General features: G+C 58.4%; 1 long non-coding RNA gene across 1 annotated transcript; it reads left to right on the top strand.

The window, feature by feature from the left end:
• The first annotated feature begins 344 nt into the window (after window positions 1–344).
• Window positions 345–7,008, top strand: LOC128567915 (uncharacterized). Its single transcript, XR_008374954.1, has 3 exons — window positions 345–915; window positions 1,829–5,094; window positions 5,424–7,008. It is a non-coding gene; the product is annotated as an uncharacterized LOC128567915 (long non-coding RNA).
• The last annotated feature ends 6,532 nt before the right edge of the window (window positions 7,009–13,540 follow it).

The following is a 13,540-nucleotide window of genomic DNA, read 5'->3' as shown; positions in this document are numbered from 1 at the left end:
ATGTTGCAAGTCCCCTTTGTCCAAACATGGGCATGGCATGGCAGCCCCCACCTTACCAAGTGCAGGAGGAGCGGGTCCACGGAAGGAGGTCACTGTGTAAGCCAATGTGCTTCAGCTATTCAATGATTGTCTTGGGGCTGCAGATGGGGGGCGGAGGGCTTCCCTGCAGACCCTGCTGTCTCTTGGCGCTGGAGGCAGGAAGTCCAGGTCAGGTGAAGCTGGGCTGCGTCCCCCAAGGCCTCTCTCTTCCCTACATCCTCACAGGTTGTCCCTTTGTGAGCATCTGTGTCTTATAGGGACACCAGACTGGATCGGGGACACCCCCAAGGACCTCATTTTAGCTTAATCACCTCGTGGAGGCTCTGTTTCCAAATAAGGTCAACATCTGAGGTCTTGGGGGCTGGGGTTTCCACACACAGATTTTGGGTACATGTAGCCCCAAACAAGATAAAGGTCAGGTGGGTCCAACTGCCTGGAAATGTCCTCTTCCGCTGGCTCAAAGGTCACATCATATCTCAGCGGGGTGGGGTGGGAGGAAGAGCCAGCATTTGTCCTCAGGTTGGTGGCCCTGTGAGGGCACAGAACAAATCCCACACCTCCCAGATCTTCTGTTCCTCAGGTGGTGGGAATGCCGACCCTCGGATGGTCCTGCATTTGTGCAGAGGCACAGGGACTGCCTGGGCTGGTGGGGTCGCCCAGCAGAAAGAGGGGCTGCCATTGGCCCCCGGGGGGACTGGGCTGCTCACAAAGCCCCCCCAGTGGCTGCAGGGAGTCTGGCCACCCTCCCCTCCAGCTTCCTGCTCTCATGAAGACAGCCTTCAGCCAGAGGAGAGACCAGCTCTGTGTCCTTATTGTCAAGCCAAATTGAAATGAGCACAGCTGGTGGCGAGGTATAGCCCCACAAGAGGCACTCAGGTATGCCTTTCATTCCCTTCCTCCTGGAATTTCCCTCTGAAAACAGAAAAACATCCCACAGCCCCACAACCACTGTGTGTGCCCTTGGGCAGTGGGGTGGGCTTGGAGCTCCCAGCCCCTCTGCAGTGAGACAGGAGAGGCCAGGCCCCTCAGTAACAGAAGCCCATGTCTCAGGCTCTAGTTTGAATGCTGTTCTTTTTATACGGCTTCAACAAAAATCTATTTGAATGAGCCAGTGTGTCAACAGAGGACAGTGCAGGACTGGCCTCGACAGCCTCACTGGGGCCAAAGGTGACCAGCCTTGGCTGAAGCCCATGTGGGCAGAAGGACAGCCCAGCAGGGGGATGGAACATGGGCCCAGGAACATGGGCTGCAGGGGTTACCCAGGCCCCAGAGGGCCCTTAGCCCCCGACTCTTCTCCCCTGGAGACCGAAGAGTGATTGAGCTCCACTTTGTAGGGACATAGCTCCAACTTGGCCTTGGTCTTCTCCAAAGTCACCCAGCATCAGCACAGCCCCTCGGATCTGGCGGCCCTCCTATTCTGGGCTCTGTGTCCTATTGTTAAATCTGAATGTGGGCAACAGAGAGTACAGCGCCCTTCCCTGCAGGGCCCCCTGTAGCCAGGCTGTTTAGCAGGCAGGCCAGGCTCCCATGAGGCCAGGATGCTGGCAGTGGGAAGCAGCCTGTGAGTGGTACCCCCGTGAGCTTCCCACCCTCAGGAGGCGCTGGGACAGCTGGGCTGTGCTCACACGTATGCCCAGTTTGCACACCCACTGAGTAGATGAGGAAACGGAGGTTCAGGGAGGACCAGGAAACTGCCTGAGTAGAGGGGGAGGCTGGGATTCACAGCTCGTCATCTGAGCGCAGCCCACACGCCGCCAACGGCTTCCGTGCGTGGCCATCTGTCTTTCAGAAACCCTCTGGCAGAAGGACCAGCAGCTGACATGGGTGCGTTCTCTCCCTGAAAACTGTTCGAGAGCCCAAACACTGCTCACAGTCTGAGGTCCTTCTGGCCCCTGGGCTGGCCGTCAGGAGCTCTGCCTACAGCCCTTCCTGCTGGGCTCCAGCCCTGGCCTGGCCACTCGCTAGTACTGTGACCTCCAAACAGGTCCCTGCCCCTCACTGCCCAGCTTCCTTGTTTCTGGAGACCCCAGGGTCCCTCTGGCCCTGTCCGTGTCCAGTTCTAGGCCCAGTGTGGCCCTGCTTGGGGGGTAGATGAAGTCGTGGGGCCATCTGTTGTCAAGGAAGAGGCCAGTGGGACCAGGGAGCCCCGGGATACACTTCCAGAGATTCCCAGGCTGAGCTCTGAGTGGCCCTGTCAAGACCCGAGGGGTTCTGTGCTTGTGTCCTGGGCAGGTGTTCCTGGGGAGCAGCCTGGGGTCTCGGTGGGATTCAGACAGTGTCAGCGCCAGCTGGCACCAGAGCCTCAACACAGGACTGGGCATCTGGGTTTCTCCATGTCCACCCTCAGCCTAGTCTTTGCCCACCTCTGCCTATGTTCTAGCATGATCTGGTGGGGTGCCTGCCCGCTAACCCCCCACATTCCCTTCACTTCTTGCCATCCCTGGAGTGAGTGGTCTGCCTGGCTGAGACACTCTCAGCTGTCACCTTACCTGGCCTCCACCCACAGCCTACTGGTGACTCACAGCTCTGTCCTCCCCCAGAGACAGTGGGCGGCTTTGCACCCTGGGGTGCCGAGATCCTATCCTTTAAATGGCTTGCACCTGTAGTGGCCTCCCACCTCCCAGCCTTCCAACCCCCCCAGCTCTGGCCAAGGGCCGAGGTTACTGCTATGGTCGTCCCCCAGGGTCTCACTCCAAACCCTGCTTTCTCCTAAAAGGGAGGCCCTCCCCTCCTCACCCCATGTTGCCCCATGGGGCTTAGGGACCATCTCCCAGACGTGCCAGGACAGAGATAGCAGCAGTGACAAGTGGAAACAGACAGGAGACTGCAGCTTCCAGCCATCCAAAGAGACTGCTTCGGAGGGAGACAGGTGCCCCCACAAGCCCAGCTCTCAAGGGGCAGAATGCGGGGCCTTCCTTCCTCACACAGGGCATGGCTGGCGTGGACAGGCCCCTTCCTAAGGACTGTCAACAGTCCAGAGAGCCAGATGGCCCTGCAGGGGACTGAGGGTAAGGTAGATGCCCTGACCCAGTGGCAAATGTCCAAGTCCAGGGGAGGGTGGCTGGTCTGTTTGAGTAAACAGACCTGGGAGGAGCCACACTGCACCCAGGGCTGACCTGGAGCCGGCCTCGCTGGGCCCTGCTCCAATCTGCAGGGCATGTTAGCGGAACACCTAGTGGGATCATGTGGGGGCAGCTTGGACTTCCGATCAGCAGTTGTGACCTCCAAGGTGGCCGCTCTCCTCCAGCCTGAGTCACCAGGACAAAGACCCTGGTTGATTAATGTGCAGCCAGCCCCAAGCCCCAGAGGAATGGGTGGCACACACCCATGTGAAAACCACATGCTCACTCTGCATGGGCTCCGAGTAAGGACCACGTGCTGCTCTGGGCAGAGGGGCTCCTCTCTCTAGGCCTCTGACCTCTGCCTGCCACCACTGGGCAGGCCTCAGAGTAGGAGGGCCCAGCCAGTAGGCCGATTGCCTCCTGGTTTGGGTCTTGACTCAGGCTCCTGGGAACAGCCCTGCCAAGCTGTAGACCTGGGGCCAACCTGCGCCCCCCAACCCGAGATGGCTGCCCAGGAACTGGGAACTGAGGCACAGCCTGCCACTGCAACCCGCCACCCTCCTCACTGCCTCCAGCCTGATGTGGGCGGCCAGCACACTCTTGCTTTTGAGTGCGTCTTTGCCACGTGCGTTTGGATCCCTGAACAATAACGTGTAGTTTTATGTGATTTTGAGCTTTATACAAATTGAAGCATGTGGCACGAGGCGTCCTGCGATTGGCTCTTTCCCACTCAGTGTCACCTTTCTAGGATGACACACGTGGCTGCAGGTGACAGCAGCTGCGTAACACTCTGTCCCACCCCCACGACCACACATGGAGCCCCAGAGCCCTGCACAGTGGCTGGGGCAGCCTTCTGCAGGTGCCCTGGCATGTGTGGGGTCTGCAGGAGGCAAACCTGAGCAGCACCAGCCCCCTCTTCTGCCTCCATTGTTCATTTAATTGGGGGCGGGGGCAGGAACAGAGCAGCGCTCAGGCAAACAGGTGGCCACAGTGAGTGCTGCTGCTCTGTGTGGGTCTCAGCTCTGTACACATTTGAGCACTGTCCCCATCCCTGCAAGACAGCGGGTACCTGTGCTCTGGTGGCACCTCCACCACTAGGGTCAGTGGGCGTGATGTGGGCAGTGAGGCCTCGCAGGGGTGTCTGTGCAGTGGGCATGGGGCCAGAGGAGCCACAAGAGGGCCTGGAACAAGGCCCCTCCACCATCCAGGGGAAGGACCTCTTTCATTTACCAGCCCATTGATACTTCGTAAGACATGATGAAAGGAACAACTAGAAAGATGAAATGGAAAGCAAAGAGAATACAGCCCAGGTATGGCTTTTTATTATTACATTCAAGGATTGTCGACTCACTCCAGCTGAGAGGATGGAGGTCCAACTTAGTGCCGGTGTCTGTCCAGCTGCGGAGGGGGATGGGACAGAGGAGACCCTGCTCCATCTCCAAGGAAGGAACAAGCACCGTACCCAGCTTGGGCTCCCAGGACTCTGTAGGTTCTCCAAAGTCCCTCGGGGTGGTGTGTAGGGAGAGCTGGCACAGAGGGGCCCAGCTGGCCCAGGGCCAGTGCTGACCAGTCACTGGGATCTGGTGTCTGCAGCTGAGTCCAGGTCACAGGCACATTGTTGGGGGGTGGGCTTCAACTGCATACTGTATGGAGATGAGCATCATCCCCCCAAATTCACGTCGACTCATAACCTTGGACTATGATGAGATGAAGTTAAGATGAGGTCATCTTAGGGCAGGCCCTAATCCAATGGCTGGCACCCTTCATAGAAGAGGGAATTCAGAGTCCCAGGCACAGGGAGACGGTCGCATTTCCACAGAGGCAGTAGATGGAACAATGCAGCCAGGGCCAATGATGCCTGGGGCCGTTAGACCCTGGGAGAGGCAGGAAGGACCCTCCCCCAGCAGCCCTGCGGCACCTGCTGCTGTGAGCCTAGTGGGTGGCCACCTGTGACACAGCCCTGGGAAACCGCCACAGACCTGCTGACTGCCAGGTGGGTTTTGCAGCTCCTGAGCACCCTGCAGTCGCTGGTGCTAACAGTGACCACTGTCGCCCCTGGGGTCCTACCCTCTATTCCCAAAGGCCCCGCCTGTCCCTGTCACTTGCCTGATCACTTCATGCCCACCAGGTTTCCCCAAATGGCCTCCTGGTGGGAGGGCTGGGGAGGGAGGCCCCTTTGGCCGTCAGCTCCTTACTGCTTTGGTGCTTCAGTAACAGGGCCCCCAGACCACTGCCGGACACCAATAGAAAACTCTGAGAAGACTCCCCACCAATTCCTCTCACACCTCTTGGAGCTAATGTGTGGCCTGTGACTCTCCACAGCGCTGCTCTGCCCACCAGCTGGAATCAGAAAGACTGGCAAGCCGAACGCAGCCACCAGAATCCTCACATCCTGTGTGTGGGAGGTGAACTGACGCCACCACTCTGGGAAGCTGTCTGGAATGATTCAGCCAAGCTGGACACGGACCCTAGGACCCAACAATCCCGCCACCAAGTATAGATCCAACAGGAACGAGCGTGAAAGCCAAAAAAAAGACACGTGCAGAGTGCTCAGAGCAGTCTGCTCACACAACCAGAAATCATACACCGCCACTCAGCAGGAGAGGGGTCCACGGTGCCCACCCTCCCCACATAGCCATGGAGAGAAAGATTCCCACTGCCCAGAGCACTGGGGTGACCCACAGTCGCAGCACTGAAGGTCAGAGGTCAGGAGAAAGGTTACCCCTGTGGGTGATGACAGGGGTTCCCGGGGGCACGAGGGCTCTCTGTGGGTGCTAGGAAGCTCTGGATGTCCATCATGGACACGTAGAGTGGCTGCCCAGGTGCAGACACAAGCAAGGATACGTTCAGCGAGAGACTCAGAATGTTTCATTTACCGTATGTAAGTTACACCATGTACAGAAGTTATTCTAAGAGTATGCTTTTGCCAGGTCTAAACCTCCCCAGAGCAGGCTGTGGGCATGGAATGGCAGCCCAGGACCTGCTTGGGGCCTCCAGCTTTATCCCCAGGGGCAGAGCCCAGGAGGTGAAGCCTGTTGGAGCAGGTCCACCCACTATGCAGGTGTCCCCTGTGTGTGCAGTGAGTCCCTGAACTGAGGCTCAGGGCTTTAGGCACTCACAGCCCGTATGGTCTCAGAGGCCAGTAACCACTTAGTCCAACCAGCCAAGGAGGTGGACATGGGAGGGAGAGGGGAGGCCGAAGAGGGACCCTCCAGACGCCCCAGCCCTTCTGCCTGGAACTGTGAAAGGGAAAAAGCCCCCAGGCAAGGTGGCCAGGACAGGCAGGATTTACTCAGGCAGAGAAGTGGAGGAAGGTAGTGATGGGCCAGATCAACACGACCTGGGACATCAAATCCAGGTGCCCCGGGGATTATGGCAAGAGGTAGGCCCTGATGGGGACAGCACCACTCCATGCCTGCTGGGAACCTGACATAGGTGCCCCCTCTCTGGGACTCCATTTCTCTGTCTTTAAAATGGAGGAAGAAGTGGCACCTGCCTCCAAATTGTAGCAAAAAGGAAATTATAGCAGCTGCGTGAAGCACCTGGCCCAGGGCACGTGCCATTGTGCTCATGTCCTTTCACAAGCAGGGAAGCCACACATCTTACAGAATGGCCTGCGGCTGGCTCACCATATAGCCAGACAAATGAGCCAGCCTTTGACAAGCCATTGGGTTTCTTCTTATGCTACCAGCCTGGACAGAGCCACAAGCCCTCAGTCTCTGAGAGCTGATAACGGAGACCTTGGAGCAGCTTCCTGAGGAAGCTCAGGCGCCTGGCGGAGTTTCCAGGCGGGTCTGCAGGATGCCTTTCTCCTCCAGGGCCTTGGGACAGCCTGGGCTCCATAAATGGTCAAATAAAGCCCAGCGGCCTCGGCGTTATCAGCTCTGGGTTCAGTGTCTCTTACCCAGGAGGCCTCACAGGTGGGACACGTCATGCCCTCTGGCCGCTGCACGTCGTCCCAGATGCCTCAGTCTGTGTGTCCCAAGTGGCTGCAGAAAGCAGCTGCTCCCTCTGAGGGTGCGAAGCTTTCCTTCTGGCCATGTCTGGATCCCTGGCCCACCTTGGCATGGACAGTGCAGGTAACATATCTTTAGCAATTTGCCAATGCGCCCCCCACTTCCATATTAAAAAAAAAAAATCACCTCTTCTGCCTAGTAGAAAAGGAGCATTTCCGAAACCAAGGGGAGATTCTAGCTAGAAGGACAGGTGATTAATCTCAAGGTTCCAAACAGGGCAATTGCAGGTGTCCAATCAGTGTGTGTGTGGGGGGCCACGAGTGGGCCGTTAGGTGGCAAGGGCTGCACCCACACAAGGAAGGGGCCCAAAGCTGTCTGAGCCAGGGGCCTAGGGTTCGCTAGGAGGGAGGAGAAGCCAGTCCTGAATTACAGACACCCCCGCCATGTTACCCAGGACCACACTGTTTTCACCACTGCCCTGGGCAGCTGCCGGCAGCCCCTTCTCTCTCCAGCTCTGGCCCAGAGGACACCATCCTCTGTGTGACATGAAGGAGCGAACTTGCACCCAAGTCCTCAGAGAAATGATCTGGAATCACTCCAGCCTGGCAGTGAGGGGTGTCCCTCCCCACAGGCAGTCCCACATGTGTCCAGGAACCCTGGGTGTCAGGGCTGCAGAAAGTGGGAAGCAAGCTCCCCATGGGCGCACTGGGCCCACACCTGATGAGGAGTTCACACAGGCCCTGCCAAGCTCTAGGGCTGCCCACCCTGGGAAAGCCCAGCATGGCTGCTGGACACCATCCAAGGGCCGTGTCCCCAGGCTGAGCTCATTTCCCCCCCAACCCCCCGCCCCAGTGACAGGGATGGGCTCAGTCCTCACTCTGCATGGACCTTCTGGGGGTCCTGGGGGAGCTCAGTGGCTCAGTGCTCGGTGACCCCCAATGGGCCAGGATGAAAGAGGCGGGATGGAGCCTTCCCATCAGCACCAGGTATGGAGGCAGAGGTATAGGCAGAAACCCCCAGGAGCCCCCACTGGAGAAGGTGCTGTGGGCCCAGCTCTGACCTCCCAACCCAGGCCCAGCAGCTCGCCCCATTCTGACTTTCCCTAGCTGAGGACTCAGGCTGACCTCAGAGTGAGCCCATCTTCACTCACCTGTATGCTGCTCACAACATCCACTCCCTCCATAGACCTGAGGACAGGGAGGCCCGGAGTGTGGACCCAGCTCTAGAGCCACACCAAGTCTTCCACCCCGTATCTCCATTCTGCAAACCCAGGCCCTTTCCCTGAATCCCGCCTGCCACCCATTGGATGGGGTCTCTGGTCCAGCCTCTTCCTGGAAGAGTGAAGACCAGGGGGTTGGGTCACCAGCACCAAGGAGAGGTGGCTGGGCAGCAGCGGTACCCTGCCTCACCCCTGCCAGAGTGATGGGGTTGTACAGACATCCCAGCTGCACACTTGCAGGGCCACCCAGGGGCTGTGGACACCCCCCAAGGGCTGGGTGGTTGCCTGCCGGTTGTCCCTTATAGGGGCACAGAGGGGACCCGTCTTGCCAGAGCCTGAGCATCCTGGGAAGAGAAGCCGCAGCTTCCAAGCCCCGGGGCCCAAAGGCACAGCGAAGCTAAACATCAGCTCCCCAAGACAGGTGGGAGCAGCATTTCCCTGCTGGCCGCTCTCACTGTCCCTTCCCTCAGCCTTAACATGGAGCCCAGGACAGCAGCCCGCGCCAGCCCCAGCTGAGCTCTGCCCCGCAGACCTCCCTTGGTCAGCCCAGCACTACTGCATGTGGGGCTGTTTCCACAAGGAGTTCAGAGTCTGAGCATCCGGGACTGGGACAATCGTGGGGGCCATGTGCACTGGGAAGGCTTCCACTGGCAGAGGAGGGGGGAGGGCACGAGACTCATTATGGAGGGGGCCATAACAAAGCACGAGAGCTGAGCAGCTCAGCCCAGACATCCGCTGTCTCAGTCCACAGTCCAGGTGTGAGCTGGGAGCTGCTGGGGCCAGGAGAAAGAATGTGTTCTAGGCCCCTCTGCTCCTGGAGAGTGGCTGGCACCTTTGGGGAAGCTGTGCCTGGCTGTGGGAGGGGCATCTCAGGACGCTGGCACAGCCCCCAGGCACCTTCATCATCATGGCTGGGGCTCCCTGTGGCTCCACCATGGTTGGGAACCCTGACCGTGCTGCAGTGGACCAAGGATTGGGGTCAAGTCCCAGGCTCTCCAAGTCAGCCAAAAAGCAGGAGGCGGCAGGGACAGAGGGAGGCGTGGAGCACAGATATCACAGTGGGCCTGGCCCAGGCAGCCCAGAGCCCAGGATGGGGTCTCCGTTACTCAGAAATCTAGAAGGGACAGAGCTGGAGCCACATCCCTTCCTCCCACTGCTGCTAGAGGAAGTTGGGTGGGCCGCTCAGCAGGCAGCTGCTTAGGTGAGAGTGGGCTGGCTGCTGCTGGCTACCTAGTAGCAGGTAGGGCTCAGCTGCAGGTCTGTGGGGGGCCTTTGCCCCTCCCCCCATGCCTCCTCCAGCCCCACTGGCTGGGGGTTCTGCCTCCCTAGCAAAGGCAGCTGCTGGGGCCCTTCCAATCCTTACCTGACCTTGCGAGGACATGACAGTGAGGCCCCAGCGGAGGGCAACTGTGTACCCTCCAGAGAGACCAGGGAGGGCTGTTTTCTCTTTTTAGTGTGGCTTTGTTTTTTCTTTTTCAAACCCAAGTATCTGAGCCCATCCCCCAGGAGGATCACAGCCCTGAGCTAGCCCCAGAAGGGAGCGTGGGAAGCCCCTGTAAGGAACACCCCCTGAGGAAGCCCCTAGAACGTCCCTGGGGTTGGATGTCCCCCTGAAGCCACATCCAGCCTCTGTCCATGGGGGTACACGTGCCACCAGTGCCCTGCCACCATCTGACTAGAGGATGGTTGTGCCTCCCCAGGAGCCACGATGTTCCCCTGCAGGGGGGGCAAACTGCAGGAGAGAAGTAGGGTAGCAGGGACCCAGCTCGGGCTACTCCCGCCGGGGCTCAGAGCCCCCCCTCATGCTCCACATCTGATGGGACATCTTCAAGAGCCCTTTCTCAGACAAAAAATTAAGTATGAGGTTTTGAGATGATTTCTATCTGTATAAGATTTTTTAGCTACTGAGGTTTATGTTTTTCTGATTATACCCAAGAAAGAGACCGGGGACACAGGGGAGTTTCTGCAGCAGGGGAGTCCCAGCAGGGATGGAGAATTGGTGGGGGAGGGTCCTGGGGCTGCAGCTGCTCACAGGCCAAGGCTTCCCTCAGCCCTTACCAACGCCAAGTACATTCTGGGGCAAAGGCCACGGTCAGTTTAATCCACAAGCGCTGGTCCCTGGCCACAGGCACCTCCTCTGGGCACCTCCCGCCTTCTCTGCTTTCTGTGGTTGTTTCCTCTTTGAGGGATAGAGGCAGGTGGGGGCCGCTTCTCAGATGGAGACTTAGGGGAAAGCGGGGCCCTTGTCTGAGGCCGGGCTGGAACAGAGGGGAGCCTCTGCCTACATGCCCATCCCCTCTCCCGAGTCCCTGTCCCTGCTTCGTTCCCTGCAGCGGGCACTGTCCACATTTGGTCTCCCCTCCCACTCCAGCCCAACTCAGCCCCCGCACTCTGACCTTCAGAGGGAAGCCAAATGTTTAAACATTAAATTGTCCTTGGAATGCTTGGATTTTCACTAAGACCCTGAATCAAGGAGAATAAAAAAAGCGTTTAAAGATCGCTGAAGTTTGGAAACACTGAATTACTGATGTAATTCAGCCCACCTTGAACGTACAGTGTCCAGGACACACCTGGCGTTTTGCTGAGTGTCTGAGCCCTGGGACCATCATTCTCCACACTGTTCCTGTTCTCAGACCTGAGCCATCCGATGGCCTCCCAACTCTTCTCATGGTCCCCTCCGGGACTTCCAGAAAACCAGCTCTTTCCCAAAGCCTCCCACCGTAGGCTCCTGGGATCTGCTTCCTAGCAGGGTCCCCTGCTCCCTTCCCTGGGCCAAGGCTGCCCATCCCAGGGCCCTCACAGCCCATAGGAAGAGGCGCCTGACCCCATGGCCTCACAAGGATGCTGTCCCAGCTGTGGCTTCTCTTAGCTACACCCCAATCACTCCAGAGGGAGTCAGGGGTTGTCAGAGCTGCTGGCCTGGTGTCCTCTCATCCTACCCTGCTCTGCCTTTGAAAACAGGACTCCAGAGGAGTCTTTGTTCTTGTGGTCTGTGGTGACAGAAAAATCCATCAAGGAAAAGAACCAGGTCTCTGCTGCCCTATCAGCAGCGGTTCCTCCCTCACTGGGTGGGTAAATGCTGGGGCTCCAGAGTGCAGTCCCACATATGTGGCTAGGGACAGAGAGGACTTCCGCTCCCCAGGTAGTGGCAGCGTGGCAGGGCTGGAGGCCCAGGGCCTGCGAGGTGGGAGCCTGACCCCAGCTGCAGAAAGGCAGAGCTGAGGGGGGCCCAAGCCCAGCACAGGCCAGCCTCCTGCTGTCATCAGGCAGTCATCACGCCCTGTCCGCTGGGCAGCTCAGCCTAGGAGCATGGTCCCTGCTCTCCCAACTATAGGAAACCAGTGAGGAAAGGACGCAAACGCAGCCTGGCAAGAGCAGACATGGGAGCGTTCCTCCTGCTGCCCGGAAGGCGCAGGACAGAGCAAGCTGCCACCTCGGCTCTGTGTGAAGACACTCGTTCCTCAAGCCACGGCTATCACACTTGTGGGGCCTGTCCCCCCAGTGTCCACACAACACACACTCACCTCACATACACGCCACACACACCACACAGTGAACACACATCAGTTCACACATGCAACACACAGTCATTACACACGCATCCAACACACTCACCACACACACAGAACACAAACTCACACAGCCCCAAACAAGGCCAACACACATGTGAGGGACACAAAACACACACTCCAGCGACTCACAAGCCCACACTCACACAGCATGTGACACCCACATGCATAGCTATGTTGTGGTACTTAGTGCAAAGAGGACTGTGCTGTGCTCTGGCGGTTGCCCTGGTGAGGCCTGCGACTTAGGCTTCTGCCCTCCCCTGTAGGGCCAGGGCGAGGGTGGACAGGCAGCTGCCCAGGGGTCTCTGTGGGACCTGGAGGCTCTCCAGCCTCCCTCTCTGCTCTGTCTTAGCAGGAGGCTGAGCTCTGAGATGAGGTCAAGCCGGCCCGAGAGAAAAAGGAACTGGTCTGTCCAGATTCAAGTACAGGAGGAGAGGCCAGTGGAGGAGCCTGCTTGCACCTCTGCCCTGCCTGGCTCTGGACACGCCACACCCTTCAGAGGGACCAGGCAGGCAACCTGCTATACAGTACGGCCTTTGACGTTCTGGGAAAGGCGACACAGGGAAGGATGTGTGCTGGCCAAAGCTGGCTGGAGGGAGGGAGGGCCATGGGCAGGGCGAGGTGATTCCAGGAGATCATGGCGAAACCGCCCTGCAGGATACTGCAGCAACGAGCCCGGTCGCAGCATTCGTCCAGGCCCAGGGAATGTGCAGCCTCAGAAGGGAGCCTGAGTCAGAACATCACATCAATGTCCGTCACCTGCCCTAATTGATGGCCCGCCCCAACATGGGACGTTCACAAAGGGGAGAGCTGCCTCTGCAGCTGGGTGAGACAGCATGTGAGCCCTGTACTTTCCCATCAATTTTTCTATAAAAGGAAAATCACTTTAAATAAGGTCTCTTAACTTACCAAAAAGGAGGAGAGGGAAAATAATTATGCCAATGGCTTGGCCATCCCCTAAGCAAATCCAGTTTTGTAGGTGATCAGCTGCCCACTAGGCCCCTCCTGTGCCCCCTGCAGAATTGGCCCCCCACGACTGACCCGGGAAGCCTGGTTGACCTGCCAGGCCCAGCCTATTTGCTCCCATTCACTTTGACAGATCACCACATGGCCCACAGGTGCCAGGAACATCATTTATTGGGCACGCTGACAGCCAAGGCCCCGTTGCCAGGCCTGCCTGGCAGGGTGCGTTCCACCGCAGGCAGCACCAGTAGACTGATCCCTGATTTCTGAGGCTGTGTCCCCCCACCTGCCTCCTGGAGCTGCATGCCAGGTGAGCCCTCAGGGATCAGGACCATGTCCTGTAGACAGCGTCCACATCAAGATGAGCAGCAGCCCATGGTGCCCACAGAATGACTGGATTGTGACCGAATTCTCCTCCTGAGAGTAGTGATCAGAGAGGAAACTGTTCCGTTCCTGGCTGAAGGCCCATTTTTCAGAATACAGTCACTTTTCGAGGCAAACACACACATTCCTAAATCTCCAGATCATCCCTTTGGCCAGCTTCTTCTCAACCAGGTTCCGGGAGAGAATCAGGCCTTGCAAAGAACGCTCCAGTGGCTGTGTTCTCAGCCCACTGAGGAGGTGGGGGAGCTGGCCCCTTTCTAGGGGTAGAGGAAGAAGGTAAATCAGTGGGTGTCTCAGGCAGCAGCTGCTCCCCTCCGGACCCCCATTGGGAAGGGGCACCTCAGCCCC

The sequence above is a fragment of the Nycticebus coucang genome, chromosome 16 (assembly GCF_027406575.1).
Source record: "Nycticebus coucang isolate mNycCou1 chromosome 16, mNycCou1.pri, whole genome shotgun sequence".
Taxonomy (NCBI): domain Eukaryota; kingdom Metazoa; phylum Chordata; class Mammalia; order Primates; family Lorisidae; genus Nycticebus; species Nycticebus coucang.
Note: the sequence above shows the minus strand (reverse complement) of the source record. Positions and strands in the feature narration are given on the sequence as shown.